Source organism: Rhinopithecus roxellana, chromosome 9, assembly GCF_007565055.1.
Source record: "Rhinopithecus roxellana isolate Shanxi Qingling chromosome 9, ASM756505v1, whole genome shotgun sequence".
Lineage (NCBI taxonomy): Eukaryota > Metazoa > Chordata > Mammalia > Primates > Cercopithecidae > Rhinopithecus > Rhinopithecus roxellana.
Genome location: NC_044557.1, coordinates 51,805,658 through 51,828,130, shown reverse-complemented (window position 1 = coordinate 51,828,130; position 22,473 = coordinate 51,805,658). Strand labels below are relative to the sequence as shown.

General features: G+C 33.7%; 1 protein-coding gene across 1 annotated transcript in view; it reads left to right on the top strand.

Moving 5' to 3' along the window:
- The window catches only part of MMP16 (matrix metallopeptidase 16), a 288,332-nt gene that overhangs the window by 221,843 nt on the left and 44,016 nt on the right, over positions 1-22,473 (top strand). The gene's annotated exons all lie outside the window — the stretch shown is intronic.

The window sequence follows — 22,473 nt, the reverse complement described above, 5'->3', positions numbered from 1 at the left end:
AAATTTAAAATACAACAATACTATGTGTTACAACAAACAGGAGAATGTGCATAGTTTTCCAATTACTAACCCCATGTATGGTGATTGATCCACAAAGTAATAAAGTAAAAATGAAAATGAACAAAAATATCTACTGTACCTTTTGGGCCAGTAGGAAAAAATTTTGCAAGCAAACCCAGATTATCCAGTGATATGATAGTGGTATAGCAAATAATAATAGTCATGAGTTGCCTAATGATAGCTAAGGTAAAAAAAAAAAAAGATGAGATAAAAGATAAAAAATGGTACACCTGTGTAGTGCACTTGCCATGAGTGGAGGCTGCAGACTGGAAATTCCTTTGGGTGCATCAGTGAGTGAATGATGACTGAATGTGAAGGTCTAGGATATTCCTGTACACTACTGTAGACTTCATAAATATTTCACACTTAGGCTACACTAAATTTATAATTTTTAAAATAATGAATTAACCTTAGCTTACTGTAACTTTTACTTCTATAAGCTTTTTTATTGAAAATGTTTTTTGATATTTTATCTTTCTTTTTCTTTTTAAGCTGTTTTGTTAAAAACTAAGACACAAACACTCACATTAGCCTAGGCCTACATAGTGTCAGGATTATCTATATCACTGTTTTCTACCTCCACATCTTGTCCCCTTCAGGGGCAATAAAAGGCATGGAGCTGGCATATTATGAAAACAATGCCTTCTTCTGGAATACCTCCTGAAGGACCTTTCTGAGACTGTTTTATAGTTAACTTTTTCTTTTATAAGTAGTTCACTCTGAAATAATGATAACATGTATAATATGGTAAGTACATAAAAATTATTAACATGGTCATTTATTATTATCAAAGGTTATGTACTGCAGTTCATTGTATGTGCTATAATTTTACATGACTGGCAGCGCAGTAGGTTTGTTGACACCAGCATCACCATAAACACATGAGTAATGCATTGCACTATGATGTTATAATGACTACAACATCCCTAGGCAATTGGAATTTTTCATCCTCATTATAACCACCTGTCTTGTAGGCAGTACATCATTAACTGAAGCATAATTATGGACTGATGTACATCAACCCAATGGAATGTAATGAAAATCATTTGAAACATTAATTATGAAGAATCTATGAAACAATGAGACATGATTATCATATATAAACAAATAAAACACTAAAATATAAAATTTTATGTTAACACATAAAATATTAAAATATAAAATTTTATTATTAAAATACACACATTGACAAGACATGGAAAAGATAGACAAATTGTAGAGTGAAGGAATTGTGAGTAGATTTTAAAAATATGTGCTATTGTAATAATGTTACATATATGTTTAGTAGCCCAAAATATAGTGTTATAAAAGAAGCTTTATAAATGTGAAGACTGAAATATATTAAGTGATGGCGAAGCTGTACCAATTTTTAAAAATAAAATAGGCAAAACCTTTTAAAACGTTCATTGGAATTTTTCTTTAGACTGACTAAATGGCCTTGGACAATATTATGACAAGTTTCCATAATATAATTTAGCCTGGCTAGCAAAGGTGTCCAATTAGGTAAGAATCTGTGCCCACTATGCATTAATCTCAAGTGGAAATAATCTTATATAAATCAAGCTAAACACTTATTTTGTTTATGTAACAGTTTTGCTGTTTTGTAGGCACTATCGTGAGAATTTAGTCTGTTCATTATAGAAATACTTTAAAATCATGCAAAGTGACAAGATATTTGGCAATTCAGAGAGTTTTGTTAAATTATGTCATGTGAGAACTGTCATATAGCAAAGTTTGTCAGCTCAACAAACACTAATAAATTATTAGCCATAAAAGGCAGTTAGCACAGAGCCTAGTACAAAGCAGATTTCAAGGAATTTCAGCAACTAAAGTTATGGTTGTAGTAGTTGATGATGGTTGTGTTATTATTACTACTGCTATTAGTAGTGTGCAAAGCACTATAATAACCTTAAAGTGATTGCAAAGGAGTCTATGACAACATTCCTTACTCTCAGGAAGCTTATAACTACTGTAATCTTTTATTCATTCGCTTTTATTCTTTCATTTAAGGACGTTTTATCCAGCTACCAAGTAATAACTAGACATTAGTAATAAAATGATGACCAAGCCACTCCTTATTCTTTCCCTCAGGAATGAAATAGTTTAGCGAAGTACCAGTAACTAGATCATCACAATACGTTGTTATGTTCTGTAATAGACAAATGTACAAAGTACCATGGGAGTACTTAGGAGGACCACATATATTGAGAAAAAGTTCTTGTGAAGGGATGTAATCTCCATGTGCAGATGTAAAGTAAGCCAAGACTGGAGGTATGAAAGGATATAGTGCACTGGGAAAGGAATGTAGCTTACTGTAGAAATCAAGGCAAGGAAATCGAGAAATGAGGATGGAAAATCTCAAACAGGATTATTTCATAAAGAATCTTATATGCCATGTTGAGAACTTGAAGCTTTATTCCACTGGCCAGGTTAACTGGCCAACAGAGTAGACTAAGAATGACTAGGTGGGAACAGAATGTAGGGGACCGAGCTAATGAGAAGTGTTGAGCAAAAGATAGTTCCTGGGGGTAGAACTAGTAAGAACAGCCCCATTCCTAAAAGGCAAGAGTGAAGACAACTAGCAAAAAAGAGATTTGGGCAACAGGACTATGGTATTATAAAATATATATTTGGTCTTGGACCCTGTTTTCTGGCATGCAATTTTTAAAAGCCTTAGAATCTTCAAAGTGATATCTTTTTTTATGCTAATGAGTTGACTGATAGCTGGCAGCCCCTACCTAGGTGGTTTAGGATGGGGGGTGGCTACTGGAAAGAGGGAGACAAGAGTGGAGGGTTAAGAGTTTCAACCCCACTCCTTAACACCAGGGGAGGGCAGAGGGACTGAAGGTTAATTTCGTGGCCAGTGGTTGAATCAAACATGCTTACATAATGAAGCCACCATAAAAACCCAAATGGACACAGCTTGGAGAATTTCCAGATAGCAGAACACACGGAGGTTCCTGAAGGGTAGCATGCCCAGGGAGGAAATAGAAGCTCCGCCCCACTCTCCCCATACCTCAGTCTGTGCACTCTTCATCTTCATCAAATCCTTTGTAATAAACTGGTAAATGTGTGTTTCTCTGAGTTCTGTGTAACACATCTGTAAATCAATCAAACCCAAAGGGGATCAGATACTTGAGACCTAACTTGAGGCCAGTTGGTCAGGAGTTCTGTGGGCCCAGAGTTGCCACTGCTTATCTCAAGAGGGAGGGAGGCAGTTTTGGGGACTTAGTCCCCAACCTTGGATTGAAGGACACTCAGTTGATATCCACTGCAGAATTGATCACACACTTGCTGGTAAGGACAAATCTCCACATATTTTGGGGTCACAAAAAACACAGTCCATGTTGACTGTTGTGTTGGTATGAGAGCAGAAGAAAAACAGTTTCAGTTTTTTCTCGTAAGGGCAAAAGAGCAGCTCTAAGAATTGTAACACTATGAATTAGTAACGAGAAGCCAAGACTGGATTTTTAAAATGAGACTCGTCTTCAGATGTCCAGGGAGTTCAAATTATGAAGAGAATCAGAGACAGCCGGATAGCAGGGAGATGTCCTATCTGGAACTGGATGAGAAATAGTAGAATATTGGGACTTCTGTAAAAAGAAGCAATAATGTTGTCGTTTTCTTTGTACAAATATTATTTACTGAAACTTGACTCAAAAGAATAATACATCATATTCTTAATCTGTCCAATCAAAGGGCAGCAAGCATTTTTATAGAGAATTAAATGGAGCCATTGTTAAACCAAGGCTCTTTGCCCCTCACCTAGAGCAGTTGCTGAGTCTCTGCATTCTTTGGGCTGTGCTGCTTACTAGTGAAGTGCAGTTATTTGTACCAGTTGCTGGTCAGGTCATTAGGCAAAGACTGTTGATATCCTTGAGCTGAAGTCCAAAGGAACTGATGTAAGAGCTGGCCATTCATGTGCCACTGACACATAAACCTCCTTATTCATAATCCTGAAATCTCTTGAATAGAGATAGCCTTTTCCAAGCAGCTGCATTTGCGGTTACTATTAGAAAGAGAAATGCTGAAGTTTGTTGATTCCTGAAACTTTTTCATGTAAATTATCAATTTGTTAAAATTTCTTTATTGCGTATATTAATATACCAATCTGCTTTATTGCTTATGCAAAGAATAAAGGAGATTCTTGATTAGATTATGTGATTAGAAATAAGAACGCTATTTAAAAATTATACAATATGCTAAATATATATGTAAGGACAATTTTCTCAAACACATGTTGGATATAAATGGGAGATTTTGTTTTGTTTATCTTTCATAAATGTATAATATGGGAATTAGTATGTGGAGGAACATAGTTTCTGATGTATAGTCATATTCAATGTATCTATTTACTTTTTGAATCTGTATTGAGCCCCTGTGGTGTTTAAGAAAATATACTACCTTATGGTAAAAACAGAAAAGCCTAGGTTTAGGACACCTGTGTGACCAGGAATCCACTATTGAGCCTGAGTTTTTTCATCTGTGTGATGAGAATCTTTGTAGCTGCCTCGGTACCTCTGCCTTAAAAAGTTTACAGTCCAGTGTGGCAAATAGACATTAATCAACTAATCAGAAGGAGACAAGTAAAATTCTACCTATATGAAATGCAAAGTAAAGAAGGCAGGAGGTGCAACAAGAGCATGTAGATTGTTTCATTTTCGTTTTTAAAACGTGGTCATTAAAATTGGGAGATACTTTTCTGAGGAAGAGATACTTTAACAATGAGCTGTCCCTATTTTTTGTTTGTTTGTTTGTTTTTAAGAAAAACAACCTATTACAGGGGAAAAAAATCTGGACTAAAAGTCAGGATACATGGCTTGTAGTGCCAGACTATTTTACCTTGATGAGAATTTCAGTTATTGGACTATAAATTTCTAGTCAAATAAGGCAAATAGTAATAGTTGTGCTACTCATCTCATGATAAGGGAAGATATTGAAAGCACTTTGAATGTTTCAAAATAGCTGAATTGATGTTAGATATTGTCGTCATTGATATACATTTTAGGATGAATTGTTTGAAATGTATGATACTTTTGTGTCACTTTTATGATTTTAAATTGTATTAAGTCAGTATATATTATATTGGAGACTTCAGCTGTCTTAAAAACTAAAAGGTTCCAGACTATAAAGTTGAAAAATAATGATCAGAAGTGAAATGGGACCTGAAAAATATGACAAATTTTAATCAAGGCTGGGAAATAAAATTTTAGTAAAATTTTTAAAATGTTTCCTATTTTCCCCAATCTCTTTGGCTTTTATTTAAATAATTCTGTTTTTCATAATATAAAAAAGTTCTTATATTATTTTTAGAACATGTACATAGGATTTGAATATATGAAATTTAGAACATGTACATAAAATTTGAATATATATGTTAGATTTTCTAAAAATAATTCCTTATATGTATAACACTTAATTCAACTTATCACTTATTTCTAAGAAAAAAATGGTTTTATCATAATACAGGAAAATTTGTCTATATTTATGGAAGTTTAGGTAAATAATTTAGTATAAAGAATACTACATATGTATGATATATATCATTCATAGAATGATACAAACTGAATTGTAATTCTTTAACCAGCTGAATTATGGATTTTGTCATAATTGATTTTCACTTGCAGGTTGGAAGACTGGGCTGATAGGGAAGCCCTATGTCCCAAGTCCCAGTCTTTTGATGTTTTCATTCTTCTATTATTATTATTATTATTTATTTATTTTTATTTATTTATTTATTTTTTTTTTTTGAGACAGGGTTTTGCTCTCAGGCTGGAGTGCAGTGGTGTGATCATGGCTCACTGCAATCTCTGCCTCCCAGGCTCAAGTAATCCTCCCACCTGAGCCTCCCAAGTAGCCAGGGCTACAAGCATACACCGCGACACTCGGCTGATTTCTGTATTTTTTCTAGAGACAGAGTTTTGCCATGTTGTGTAAGCTGGTCCCGAACACCTGGGCACAAGTCATCTGCCCACCTCAGCCTCCCAAAGTTAGTATTTGAGGATTAGAGGCATGAATCACCACACCTAACCTCCATTCTTAATAGAATGTTTAAGCAGCATGAATCTATACATAGAAAAGATCCTTGGCAAATTATATACTGAGGATCAATATAGTTAATATCCTGATTCAACCAAAAAAATATGTTTTCTTAGAGATAACTTAAATTTAAACTGAAATTATAAAACATTTTCCTGAATTGAGTTTATGAAAACTCTTACCAAAGTTATAAGGACTTTCCAATAGAAATCAATAAAAGGATATTACAGATGACATTGAGTATTTTAAAATCTGCAATGTGAAGGAACCCATTCTGTGCATGTGCAGAGATAGAACTAAAACCTCCATCTACAGTGGAAAAGCAGATTTTGCGCTAGGAATGTCTTTTATTTCAATGAAATTGTCACTACACAGGCCATATCCTCAAATGTTAGAGATTGAGGGAAATCTGTCTATAGGATATAATATATATGAACACTTACAGTGTTTTAAATGCCAGAATGTATAATGTTAGAGTGTTTTCTCGTGTTTCCAATCATGGATGAGTCTGGCTGGGACCTTAAAAAAATTAAAATATACCCTCCTATAGCTATGTATTTAGACAATATTTGCCAGAAGAGGGTGTGACTTTTCCATGAGGGTTGCATATTTAACAAATTCTTTCAGTCCCCACATTGCCTGTTGGGAAGGCTTCTAATCAATCTTCCTGACAGGGGCTGTCCTTAGACATAACACTCAGTCCAACGGTAAATTATGTACCTAAGGCCTCAGATGAAAGACTAAGAACTTAAATTTCTTGTTTTCTAAGTAGTTCTATTTCTTTTGTTTATTTTTAAAACACCAAAGGAAAAAAAAAAAGGTAGTGACCCTTTGAAGAATTTTAGAAGCAGGAAATACAATCCTCAACTTTGTTCAAAATAATGCCATCGCCATCAGCATTCAAATTTGAAATAGGAACACTGAAGTCATGATTAGCCAGTGTAGCCAAGTAAGATTTTCTAAGTTTTAAAAAACTAGTTATTAAAATATAATCACTGGTCTGAAGATGTATTATCTAAAACTCTGAAGGCCAGCCAGTTTTTAAATATATCTTCCATAATACTCTCAAAGGATCTAGGGAAGTAACTCATAATCAAACCCATTAAATGAAACTTATGAATATTATTAATAACTGGTATAAATTGTCTCTAAAATATTATCACATAGTTGATATCATATTGTCTGCCAAATAAGTTCATACCAAAATCAGTAAACAACTTTCTTCTTTCAAGCTCTCTGGATTGTAGAACTGTGAATTGGGGATTGTAGATCTGTACAATGAATATTGCAAAACAGTGTAAACAGACAACATTGTCACTGCTTTTTTCCTTTACCAGTATTTCAGGAATCTTTGAGGTATAAATAGTAAAATATAGTTTTGAGCTTAAAGTTTGAACAAGTTACAGTTGGCTTTCTCATACCACTCTCTTATTCACTACTCGATTTCCAATGCCTAGCACAGCACCTAGCTTTTGGAGGTGGAAAATAGTTATTTATTAAATGAATGCATTCTAGGTAATCAGTGATTTGGGAAGTCTTTTGAATGCTCAGCTATCAACTTGATGAGGTTATTCAGGAAGGTACTGTCAGGGACACTCTTACATTGTCAAAGGCTCATTAGATAATCAGGCATAGATTCAGGTTGAAGAGCTGTACTTGGTTTTGAAGTGTATTATTTATGAGAGCAAAAAATCACTTTACAAAACAATGTTCCCTAATGAATCAAGTGATATTGTCTTTCAAATATCTATAAATAAAATAGGTGCTCCTTGTGAATTTTCTAATAAGTATAAGCAGAGTGGAAAACTTGTCCGCTCCTCCATTTTTACCACAACTTTGTGCCTAAACTGAAAGAGGCATTCAGATATCCTTTCACCTTGGTACGGATGGGGAAGTAAGACATGAGAGTTATGCATCTTGCCCTAATGCATAGAAGACCAAAGCCAGAGGTCGGAGTCAAAACCAGAAACCAGGACTCTTAGTACTTTCTACCATGCCATTTCTATTTAGGTTGCTGGTGGAAAGAAAAATTAAAGAACAACAACAAAAAAACACACACACACAGACATTTCAGTCTACTTGTAGTTACAATAAACTTGCAAAAATTTAAGTCAAATTTCAAGGCAAAATTGATAGAAGGTTTGTTTTTTTTTTTAAAAAAAAAAAGTAGCAAATTATTGACTTCTTTTCCTTCATATCACTAAGCATTGCCAGTAGTAAAATATTAATGTACTGTAAAATCTGTAGAGCCGTGCCTTGTATTTTTATACCTAATCAACTCTGTGTATAATTTCGTAACCATGTAGCCCACCCTGAATTACAGTTGTAAGCTATATGCATTAATAATATGGAAACTGCTGTGAATGAAATAAGCCTTTGAAAGTGGTTAGGAAGGCCAAAGAAAGAAAACTGAAATCCTTTTGACAAGCAGTTTCTGAAAGCTCTGATATCCCTTTAAAGGCCTTTTTCATGTTGGCGTATAGACAGGCTTTGCATAACACACAGAGTAAAACCTATTAACTGTAGTACGAGGGGCTAACAGTTTTTCATGAGACCTGAAAAGAAAATGGACAAACTCTCCTACTGCTGACATTTCAGTTTGACATTATATTTTTGGATTTTGGGCTGGAGGGAACAAACACATAACTTCTTTTGAGATGTATTACTGGTGCGTATCTGCCTCTTGAATTTCCTTGAGAGCTATGTATTACAAATCATAAATATTTTATAAAATATTTTATAAACTATAAATATAAAGAGGTTTTTTTAATCCTAGATCTTTGCTGCAAAAACTGAAGATTAGACAGAACATAGCACAAGGGAGAAAGATACTGTTTCTTTTGTATACTTCATGTTTATAATCATGGTCAGTAAACAGGTTTTAAAATAAAGCAATAGCCCATCTTATTTGGTGTAAAAAAGGATGTTAATTTAAAAATCAGTGACTAATATCACTAGTTAATCTTTTTATCGCTCTTCTAATTACTATCAATAACTTCAAATATTTATAGTTAATTTCTTTATAAGTTAGTCTATATATAATTTTGGTAGTAATATTTATCAGTGGAATCTATGGTTATCTAACATTCATCTCTTACTTGTCAAGGATTCTGTTGGGTTATGTGGAGGAAACCACCATAGAATATTTCAGAGCTAAAGCATGTTTGGAAAAAAAGAAATGAATATAATTATCCCACATTAAAAATATACCATCGTACTTCCCCAAGAACTCATAATATGTGGTTATGTTATATGTAAAATAAAGAGTTCTTTCTGATATTTCTAGTAATACACTCTGACTTGGTCTAAGCCCAAGACAGACCCACCTTATACTAAATAAATGTTATGGCATTTCATATTAATGTGAGAATTCAGTGTGAGTTTTGGGCCAATTCTGGCAAGCGTGTAGAGATTGTTTCCTCGAAATTCTCTAGTTATACATTTCAAACATGAAACATTTAGTGTCATTGAAATTACTAGTATATACATAGAAATAAAGGGAGGAAAATATCATTTAAGATTGTGTTTGATGTTCAACCATAACCCAGACACTCCTGAAATGGGGCATAACATGTCAGCATTTGTAATTCACCTATCTAAGTAAAGCCTAAAAAGACCTCCTGTGCTATTAAAAATGCTACTTGGGGGTTATTTTAAAATATCATCCATCATTTATATAATTATTATATTAATTTTAAAAGTTTATTAAATTTTATTTATAAAGAAGTACAAAGAACAACTAAAATCTAGATACCAAACAACATTAAGTTAGTGTAAATCAGAATTGCATTTTATTTTAAGATGTTAAACATAGCCAGGAAGGTGGCTGGCCAGTTCATTCACTACTCAGGGTCACTGTGTATCAAGATCTAGTCTTTAGGTTTATGGACCAGGCTGTCTCAGTGATTCAGGCTTAAAAGAAATCACTGAACAAAATAAAATCACAAAAGACTTGTTATGGTTAATCGATGGGCCAAAATGGTGACTTATCAATTTATAGTGAGAATTTTAATTCTCACAGAAAATATGCATTAATTATATTCAAGAAGATTCTGCATTATAAGCCACATTATAATCAAAAGTCTACTTCTGAAGCACTTAGACAATCTTAATTGAATCCCTAGAGCAATCATTTTTTGATAGCCTGATACTCCCAGTGTTGTGCTAGCATGTAGTTGATATTGTACATTGTTGCATGTATTAAGTTTTCAGGACATATACTCCCTGGATAGTATTAAAGTCCCCCTGACCAAAATCTGCTTTTTGTATCATTCTTTTTTGTTAAACAATAAACAGTCTGCGTTGCCCATTTCAAAACCTCCATTTATGCTGGATTTCCTTAGAATATTTGGAAATATTTAAGAAGAATTAAATACCTTTGTTATTTTCCCATAGATCTGCATGCATCCCAGTTTCACCAAGGGATACTCACTACTGCTTGAGTGGGTTCCAGATACAGATGGTCAGTCTCATCCATTAAAGGCTAACTTTTTACTTAACTTTCAGAATGATATACTTACCCATACAATATGAAACTTTGTACTTACTATATATCGTTATAAAATTTGGTAAATATTAATGGCAAAGATCAAATTGGGAAAGAAAAGTCAGTGTATTTTTTAATTTAAAAATGCCTTTATATTTCAAAAAAGCACATTTCTGCTGTGAATAACTTTAATCTTCATTTCTTGTTTAATGCATTTTTTGATTTATTTATGCAATAAATATTTATAAGGTGCCTGCCTTTGCCTGGCAGACTTTTAGTATCAGGGAATACCACAGTGAGCACCACAAAATCCCTCTCCTAAGATGAGTTTTATTTGGGAGAAAGAAACGACAGTCAAAAATCACATAAATATACATAAGTATTTGAGACATTAACAAATTCAAACGTGAAAATTAAACAGGGTTATGTGATAGACGCTAACAGTTGGGATATGTGGAAAGGAAGATGCTGTAGCTTCCGGAGGATCTTTTCTGAAGAGGTGATATTTTAGCTGAGGTTTAAACAGATAAAGGAACCAGCAATACAATGATAAAAGGAAATAACATTTCAATTTGACCTGTAGCTAAATAATTTTTTTGTCAGATTCTAAAAAAAAAAAAAACAAAATTCTGAAAGTTATAACTATAGTGCCTATACCTATGATACTGTGATACCAAAATTAGCATTTCAACTGACTACACCAGTGGAGTTGTAGAAACACTGCACATTTTTTAATCAATAGTTACAGTGTTTCTGCTGAAGATTGACTCTAGAAACACTAGTGCCTTAGAATTATCTCACTCAACATTTTCTCATAGTCTTGAATCACTGCTGCATTTTGGAATTTATTTTCATAGCAATACAGGAGTCTTAAATAAGTATGAGAAAAAAAATCATAACATTGATCAAATGCTAAAATGTTATTTTCTAGAGCAAGGCTATTCAATAGAGTTTACTGCAATGATAAAGGTACTCTATGTGCGTGCTACTCAGTATGATAGCCACAAGTCAAAATGCTATTAAGCACTTGAAGTGTGGCTAGTGCAACTAAGGAAGTAATTTTAAAATTAGATTTAGTTAACTTAAATTTAAGTAGTTACAAATGGCTAGTGGCTACCATATTGACAGCACAAATCTACAGAATTAATTTTAAATAATTATCAGTGTTTTGGAAAGTACGAATTGATTACTTCTTTTAAAAATTTAAGTTACACCTTTGGACTACTAATAAGAGGTAAACTAGAATTTGTCTCTGAATTGGAAATACATTGATTAAGAGAATATCTTAAACCTGTGTGTGTGTGTGTGTGTGTGCATGTGTGTGTAAATGAATTAGTCACGTTCCTGCTACCCCATCTTTTCATTTGTTTTTCCTGTGGCATACGCTAAAATACTGTTACTTCCTCTGTGGCTTAGGAGGTAATGGTGCAACACTCTAAACCCAGAAGAAATGAACCAGAACAATATACAGAAAGCTATTGAATTGAAGAGCATTAACCTCCATTCCCTTAATGTGTTTTGTCTTCACTGTCACAATTTCTATTGTATCTGACTAGTAAGAAATAGTTATGACAGAATCTGACTAAGGACGAACAAATCTGCAATGATCTTTTGGGGGAAAATAGGTATTATTGATCTTATATGAAAAAAGTATTCAACAAGAATGAATGATAGTGTTAAAATATTGCAAAATGGTAGATATCTGTATTCTTTATTGCTCTTTGGGAGTAGGAGAAAATCTGATGTTTAATCATATGAGTGACTTCTGTTTAATGATTGATTTAATTATGACGATTGAATCTAAAAAACACTCTTCAGAAAACAGCTATGAAAATGATGTTCACTGAGCGCCCAAATTAAGTTACTGTAGGTCAAAAAAGCATTTTGAAGGATCGATAGGAAAGAGAAAGAAGAGGCTTTACCCCTTCCAGGATTTTCCAGACACAACATTGACTTCTTTTATTAGTGTAGCTTGGCAAATTGAACTCAAATATATATGCTTATATTCATGAGAATAATAGTAACAATGTTATTTTTCTATACATCAGATCACATGAGACATATTCAGACCACAAAAGCTATTTCAGTATTACCTAGGCCCACCTTTACTTGTTTCAATTGTTCAACTTTAGCTTTGGAATTGAATGGAACAATGTCTATTTTGTAAAGCTCTTTAAGATATATATTGTGTAGACACATGTTTAGTTGTAATCAGTAATATAAAAGTCATTTTTAAAATTAAAGTTTTACAATTTTTACTCATGTATTTGAGTACCAATCAGAGGAAAGATGAACTTGATGGACCATGTATTACCAACTCACTCATTTTGTGCATAACTCACTGACTCAGTTTTCCTTTCAGAAAATAATGGTCTGAATGCAGCTCAATACGAAAATACTTGAGCCATAAATATTTAACATTAAACATGTCTCAATACAATATAGTTTTATTTAATATTCCATAGGAAGAATAATTATAAAATTAAAACAAAATGTTTCATTCCTTTAATATCATTCCTTTAAATATTATTCCCTTTTAGTTCAATTGAAATAGTATTTGCTTTACACAATAATCAATAACCAAGTTTTCAGGACTAGATGTGTGGCATAAAGTAAGATTCATCTATATTCATGATGTTTATAAAACTAATTACCATTAGTTTTTCAACCCCACAATAAAAATCAAGAAACAATGAAAAATTCTAAATCCTTGCAAAAAAACAAAAAGTAAATTGGAATATATTTCTCCCTTCACATATAAGCAGAAGACAGGGAGAAAAAATTTATTTGCTCAACTAAATAAGCTTGTTTCCTCTCCTCACTTCCACATTAATTTGACTACTCATGAAGAAATACAGGGAAAATAGCATATTCTGAATTACATTTGAGCTTTTCACTATATTTCCCAACATACTATACATGTGATTGAGCAACAAGGAATTTTTCCACATATATAAATGTGTTTTATGAACTCACCTTCTCTTTCTTAATGCTTGGAACCTAATTTGATTTTTTAATTATGTTTTGTTCACTTAGCATCCTCGGTTTGGGATGTGTGTTTTATTATTTAACATTTACTTCTCTACCTAACTGAAGTGCTTTATCTTCTCTACTTGTTGCAGTAGTGGACTTCCCTCCTGAAACCCCTAGTGCTTTCTTTTCTAACCCTAAGTGAACGTCTTCCCCTTAGACATAGCACAATGCTGCATAGCCTGTCAGACCCTTGTAAATCCTCATGTATTATTACATCATTTCCTCTTCTTTTTAGTCCCTCATTTCCTGTTTTCTTATATACATTCTACTTCAATGATCATATCATTGGATGCCCCATCAAGCTATTGCCTTTCCATTTCATATCACATTGTGTACAGTTGCTTCTAGAATTGCCATTCCTTCCCTTCAGTTACCACTCTATCCTCTTAGAGCATGCATTCCCACCACATGCTACCTGAGTGGCTCCTGGTCATCAAATCTTATTTCCCCCTTTACCAAGAAGAGATGTCCTCTCCTGTTCACCATAATCTTCAGCCTTATGAAGCATAGATTATTTTGTGCTTTTCTTTTGTGTGATACATATTAACTTCCTTTTCCATAACACCCTGAAAGTTTTTCTGTGAAAGCCCAGTCAACTTCATCCTTCCTCACCTTAAAAGACTTCTTGAGTTATTCTTAATATATGGATCTTCCAGCCTAGTGAAAGAGACATACCATCTCTTTTATGCCCAAATGACACCTGGTACTATGTTCAACTTCTGTACATTCACAAAGATTCTAATGTTATACACCAATTTTATTTTATCTGTCTTTTGTCTTTAGATTCCCAGTTGCTCAGAATGATTTTCAAAAATTATTTGATCACATCGACATAGTTGTTCAAGGCTTCATAATTTTGCTGAATGATTAGGAAACTTACTGACTTATTTTTATTTTTTAGAACTTTCTCCAATTGCTTTTGTATTCAACAGTAAGTCATGGGTAAAACCCATGAAAATGACCCAGTAGCACAGTGCTTTCCATTCGTTAATGATTGTGATCATCTGACTTCTCTCAAGACTGCCTTAGAACTTGATCACTATTTTACTCCACAGCAAGTTGTGTGTTGAGGACTTACTTTGAGTGTAAAGAAGGGCAGTTACCTTTTGAACTCTGTATTTAAGTAAATAAACCACAGCCACACAGAGACAGCAAAAGGAATGCTTTCAAGAGCATATTAGCATAAAGCAATTAGGTAATGGTAATGAGGATTAGTCTCCCCTTTTATGGCAACAACTGTTCCTGAACTCCAAAGCAAAGTCACTTAGGAATCTTTCAGGGTTTTTTGCTTTGTAATTTCTTGGGAATTCCCTGCCCTGTGTACCCTTATCTCTTAGGAGCAAATCAGTCATTCAGCCTAGGCCTTTAACACTTAATTTGTTGACAACTGACTTTGTGTTCCTTTGAAAGAAAAAGAAAAAATATTTGCTTATGTCACATTCCCTCCTGGGCAAACCCCCCTGCCTGCTTCCCTCCCACTTAGGCCTATGCACTTGCTCAGGGCTTATAAGTAGAGTCTATTGACTCTTTATTTCTTCTCTCTCTCTGTCTCTTTCTCTCTCTCTCTCTCTCTCTCTCTCTCTCTCTCTCTCTCTCTCTCTATATATATATATATATATATACACACACACGTACACACACACATTATTTTATATATATATATGGACAGATAGATATAGATATATATGTATATACTTTTTTTTTTTTTTTTTTTTTGGAGACAGGACCTCACTCTGTTACCCTAGGCTGTAGCGCAGTGCCACAATCACGGCTCACTGCAGCCTCAACCTCCCAGGTTTAAGCAATTCCCCGACCTCAGCCTCCCAAACAGCTGGGACTTCAGGCGTGCACCACCATGCCCAGCTTTTTTTTTTTAATTATTTTTTGTAGAGACAGGATCTCACTATGTTGCCCCAGCTGGTCTTGAACTCCTGGGCTCAAGCAATTCTCCTGCCTTGGCCTCCCAAAGTGCTGGAATTTCAGGAGTGAGCCGCTGCGCTGGGCCTCGATATCGTATTCCTAAAGCTGGTGGCCTGCTCTACTTTCTACATTCTTTCAGCCCAGTGAAATTCCTCTTGTGTGGTGTGGTGAAGTCTGGTGAGAAAGAACATGTCTGATTGAAGACCAAGCTGAAAATATACTCTGTAGCTCTAGCTCAACCCTTTCCCTCTTCCTATGTCATATCATGAAACATCTCCTTTCCCACCCTACTCAGCATGTCTATGCCATGGCACACTGGCTGCTATTACAGGAACTAAAGTATGCTGTGGGAATAAGCAGGACAGTCGCCTAAAAAGCAAAAAGTCTTTGGGAGAATAGGAGGCATAGTTTAAAGAAAGTATCCCCAGAGGAGGTGAAGCCTAGATTGTACCTTAAAAAAGAAAAAGAGAAAGCAAAGTATGATGCTGCTGCTTATGGAAAAGAATATACATATGACTTGCACATCGGCCAGCCTACTTAGACCATTGTATGGAAATTATAATGTATAAATTATTATAATTTCCACTTATAGTAATAATGTATAAATTTATATATATTTATACATTAATTTATAAATTATAATTTTCATTTATAAATTAAAATTATAGTTTCCATCCAATGGTCTAAGTAGGCTGGCCAATTTAAGACAATAGGCCAGTTTAGGGCTACAGAAGCAGGAAAGAGGGCCTGAGGGAGAGTTTCTGTGAGGACACCTAAGAGTTTCTGTGAGGACACCTGAGAGTTTCTGTGAAGACATCTAAACACAATATTGACCAAATTTTCCCAAATTCCAGGCCAAGCAAAAGATTTGCTAATCTATCTCTGTCTCTGTTTTTCTCTCCCTATCTTTGAACATTCATTCAACAAATGGTGCTGGGAACTGTTCCAGGGCTAAGGGGTACAGTGTTTTAATAAGACAGATGAGGCACATACTCTGATGGAAAGCAAGTGAACAAATAAAGGCAATTTCAGAGAACAATAGGTATTGTGAAGAAAATAAAACATGATGCTTTGATAGAAAGAGATTGAAGAGACAACTTTAACTTGGGTGGTGAAAAAACTAAATTGAATACCTTGTCTGTACCTTAGGTAGAAATGACCCTATAGTCAGCAAGAACCTGGATTTTATTGTATATGAGACATCTTTCTTCAGTTCGAAAATAAAAGGATGGAATTCTTGATAGGTGTGCTAATGATACAGCTGTTTTCCCAGCTCATAATATTCACTGAAGGGTAGTTCCCATTTTATAGAGACAGCAAGAATAGCATTTTACAGAGCATTTTGAAATTAGCTGTCTGCCTCTCCTCCTCTGTAGATTGAATATACATTCTTAAAGAGTTCATATTTTTGAATCCAGAACTGCTGGTACAATGGAAGGAATGAAACCTTTTACCTGTTTCAACATTTAATTATATGGTATGTGAATTATTTAGAGCACCTTACTAATGGGATCTTCAGATCTCAAAGAGGGAGAACAAAAATCAGAATATCATACAGCAGTAATGTGTGGTGCATTCTTATCTGGAATTTGTGACTACTTTCCCTAACTGCAGTATATCGATGGTAAACTTTTTAGTGATTGTTCTTTTCTTTGTTGCAACCATCCCCCAGTGATTTCTGAACAAGAGTAGATTAAAGAAGAAACAGGAAAAAGATATAAATACCTAAAAAGACAAGAGTGTCAGCACACACCCTTCTTTCACTTACTCCCCAGCTCGCTCTTTCTATGCTAGGGCCGAACTACATTTTTGGTGTAGCAACACTTTTTTATGATTTATTGTTTATGTATAGAAATTGGATAAAAATGAATATTTATATTATCATCTTCATGAATGATTATGAATTTTTAAGTTTTAAAATTAGTATTCTCTACGTTAGAATTTTGAATGAATACTAATGAATAAAAAGGGGGCCCATATCTGGTACATCACTTAACTCTTTGGTGTTGAGATTTTTCCATATAAATTAATATAAAAATGAATATTTAACGTTTGGAGACTATAAATGTTAACACATAAACTTAGCACAAGTAGTAAACAAAGTATTCTGAATATATCAACTCCCTTTTCTTTTGAAACACAAATAAACACTTTATGTATTAAAATAGTCTACATTTTTTAATCCAAATGGTAACTGTGACATTCTTGCTTGAAAATAAAGACATTAAGAGAAACTTCAGAATTGTGAATTTAGAAATTATTTAGAAGAATCATTTGTTAATATGTCACTTCCTTCCTCTACTATAATAAAGTCTATATTTTGAGCATTTTTCAAAAATACTGGCAGTACCCAAAGTGATTTGACCTATTGAGATGTACTGCTGCATCATTTCTCACAGAATTACATCTGGTCAATCTTAATTGATGAGCCCTGAAAACCGTGCCTGCAAAATCATTGCAGGCATTCACGACTGTCTTAGTGAAAAAGTCTATTCTAATGGTTGCTTTGAACAGGTTTTCCCCTAACATTTATATACCAAAAACCAGCTTATGTCAGCTCTTGTGATAAAATATTGAAAGCTTCCCAGAATGGCATTATCTTTGCCAGACACATCTATTAAGGCTCCCTTAATAGCTTTTTCTTCTTCGAGTTATGACTTGACTTTTTCTTTTCCAATGTTGAAAAAGTAATGTAGTTAATTAAGTGTAAATATTATTGCTCTCTCTTTAAACACTACAGTACGTTTTACAATTCTCTGTAAACAGTAAACCTGAGAACAAAATGTAGTGTGAAATTAAATTAATGAATTTATAATGCATTTGCATGGTATCACAATATGTGATTTTACATTTCCAGTCCACATATGTTACAGTCAAATGAAGCATATATTACCCTTAGTTACATGCCACAAAACATATTTTTGTTTCTTTTTTAATGAACAAAGATGTTGGTTGCAGCCTTTTTTATAGTAGCAAATCTAAATGGCTATTCAATGGAGGTTTATTAAACTTATAGTCACTAGTTGGAATAGTATTTACCCATCACAAATATTTACAAAGCTTCTGTGATAATATTTTTTCATAATGTAGTTAGTTACCTATGTATTTTCCAGATTTTTAATAAATATATATTTTCAACTTTTTACTAAGAAATTTTTCAAAAATACAGAAAAATTGTAAGAGTAAATATACTCACACCTAATATTTAGATTTCACAACTATTAGTGTTTTGCTTATATTTATTTCATATGTATGTATGTGTGCAAATGCAATGCACATGTGCAACTGTTTGGCAAAACAAAGTTGCAGGTATCATGAAATTTGATCTTTAAATATGGGATCAAATGACTATGTGTTGCGTTTGGCTATGTCTCTTTAGATCTTTTAATGGGCTCTTTTTTTCCAGCCTCTTTTCTTTTTTTTTTTTTTTTTCCTCCTTTTTCTTCTTGCTGAAACCAAGCCAAGTTTATAGTCTTATAAACTATCTCCCATTTTAGAATGTGTTTGATTGCTTGTCTTAAGTTATTCCTCTCTTAAATGTGAAGAAGTCAAGTCTGAAGGCCCAACTAAATTCTGGCTTAACAACTTTTGTTTCTGCATGATTGTACATCATAGATTTTGTGACTTTCAAATGTCTAGCTATTTGTGTTGCATCACATTATGAGCATATAGCAAGATGTCCACTCTAGCTGATGCAACCCTTGATGCTTAGGGTGGCAACGGACATAACTTTGCCTTGGAAAGGTATACTTTTGCTATTAAAATTAGCATAAATACACATAAGTGCATGTAAAATTGGTGAGATTTTAATAAGGTTGGTAAGTTGGATCAATCTCACTGTTCTGGTTTTGAAATTTTACTGTAGTTAGGCAAGAGTTACCATTGGGAGAAAAGTGAGGAAGGGAAAAATGAATCTGTTTGTGTTATTTCTTATAACTGCATGTGAATCTACAGTTACCACAATATGAAAATTTTTGTTTTGTTTTTTTACCTACTTTGCACTCTGTTTTTTAGTAGTGTGCAAATACCTTCTTTCTCAGTGATAGATGGAATGTAGTCACATTCAATGATGGTTCTTGCTTGAACCAGTTATTTAATTGGGAGTTGCAAAATGATTTTTCTCTTTCTGTTTTCCCTTCTGCATTAGGCATTCTTCTCTTAAAAGCTAACTCTCATGAACTAGAAATGAACTACGTTTTTTCTTCTCAAAAGGCAGCACATATGTTTAACTCTTTCTCATAGTTAATTCTTTCCCTTTGATTACCAAGTTTCAGTGAAAAGAGTTCTTGCGATAGCCAGTTGCAATAGTAATGATTAATACTCTGAACTCTTAAATATATTCATTCAGTATATTATACCCAATTGCAGCCATTTTTCCTTTTGATTCTCTGTTTATCCCAAATTTACCCTTTGCTTAAGCTGCTCTCATGTTTTGGCATGCTGCCATTAGTCTTGAGTAATTTCTTACTTCATCACAATTGTCCCAGGCTTACCTTGTAATTAGCCTATCTTGAGCCCAGACTCAACTGTTCTTCAAGAAGCCCTGATTCCTTCTAATAGGAGCTCTATGTAATACCTGTTGGTGGAATATTATGGCTTCTATGTCTTTTGAGTCAACAAAATTAGGAAATTGTGAGAATTTCCTTAAAATTTAGAAAAAATTAGAAAATGCTATTTGTGTATGTGTTTAAATCATGAATTATTTTCATTCTAATTTCTAATCTAAATATAACATGAATTAACATCGTTGTATCTCTTTATTTTACTCTGAAACTCTTTGTGCTAATAATATTAACATATTAACTTTTGTCTTATAATGGTTTTAAGTTTATAATACCAGAAATCCTTTTAATTATAAAATTATTAAATCAAGATTAATATTTATTTGAAGTTTCTTTTGTGGTCTGTTTCCCACTAATGTACAATCAGAGTACTCGGTTCCAAAGTCATATGATATATATATTTTCTCCATGTGGGTGTTTCCAATTTCTTATACAGGTGAATTTAGGGATTTATTTTTAGCACATGCTTTTTTACCTTTGATTTTAATTTTTTTTTTATTTTTAACAATTCGACCTGACACAAAAATTTTTTTGAATATATAAAACATGCACATGGTCTGAGAAATCTGTCCTGCATTTCCACACATTTAGTATGTTCCACCCATTTTTATTACTCAGTAACCACTTTTATATTAGTTTCTGTGTTATCTGTTTAGTAAGGACAACATAAGCAATATCTATATTGTATCTATATTTATGCCTATGCCTATACAACAATATTAATATAGATAAATTTTCCCATCCTCTTTTATACAGAAGATAAAATACATTTGCTATCACAAATGACATCACAGTGAGAAAGCTTGCAAAAATTTATTTTTATTATAGTATATCCTAGGAATTTGTAATGTATTGCATCTTTTTATTTGGGAGGTTGTATCTTAATTTGAAGTGGATTGACAGAGAAGAGATTACTGGGTCAAAAGACAAATATGTATATAATGCTATTAGATGTTGCCATATTGATCTCCACAAGCATCATGCCATTTTGCACTCCTACCAAAAATATATACCTATTCCTACAAGCCATGAGATCAAAGCAATCTGATAATACATGGTATATCAAAATAGTTTCAATTTGCAATTTACTTATGAGTGAGGTTGAGTATCTTTCCCTACATTTATAAACCGTGTGTGTGTGTGTGTGTGTGTGTGTGTGTGTGTGTGTGTGTATGAACTGTTCATGTCTTTTACTGATTTTTCTGTAAGGTTTGGGGATTTCTTTCTTTGATTTTTAAGAGTTCTTTATATATTAGATTAATTGACCCTTTGTGATCTGGGATACACATATTTTCTCCATGTTGTCATAGCTTTTTACTTTGTTAGCGGCCTTGTTTGTGCTCGAAAACAAATTTATTTTTCAAATTTATTGGTCACAACCAATGTTTTTATATAATATGGTTGTTTTTTAAGAAAACCAGCTATTGGCCGGGCGCGGTGGCTCAAGCCTGTAATCCCAGCACTTTGGGAGGCCGAGACGGGTGGATCACGAGGTCAGGAGATCGAGACCATCCTGGCTAACACGGTGAAACCCCGTCTCTACTAAAAAATACGAAAAACTAGCCGGGCGAGGTGGCGGGCGCCTGTAGTCCCAGCTACTCGGGAGGCTGAGGCAGGAGAATGGCGTAAACCCGGGAGGCGGAGCTTGCAGTGAGCTGAGATCCGGCCACTGCACTCCAGCCTGGGCGACAGAGCAAGACTCCATCTCAAAAAAAAAAAAAAAAAAAAAACAGCTACTATAGACATGCTTATAAATCCAACAGCTTCAACTTCCTGAGTTCCTTTTACTTCACCATTCTGAGCAACAAATGCTTTTGTCACCTTTTCAACAGAATGTAGTAACACGTTTTAAAATGAGCTGTTTAGAAAACAAAAAACTGTTTTTACTATAACATATTTATTATATTTCTATTAAATATATTTTATTGTTGGAAATATTAGGTGATATATTCAAATATTTACATAAAATACCCTAAAAATGTATACATTTAACCTAATCATTGGTATTACCCATCATCATCAGTCTTTTCTTTTAATTCTTCTTAGAGATGGGGGTATCACTATATTGCGCAGGCTGGCGTGGAACTTCCAGACCCAGGTGATCCTCCTATATCAGCCTCCCAAGTAGCTGGGATTACAGGCACAAGCCACACCATCATCAATTTTTATTTCAATAAGTGCAGTAATTATGGCTCTGATTATGAGATATAGAGTCTGGCATAGGGTGTTATTAAAAAACTTTAAATAAGAAATTTTCTGAGAAATTCTGATGGTTTGCTTTTTCTCCATGCTTTTGAAATATGACTAAAACAATGAGTCAGTTCAGTGGTGAAAGTAACAGCTTTTTAATAGCAGTTTTCTCCAAAGTATACT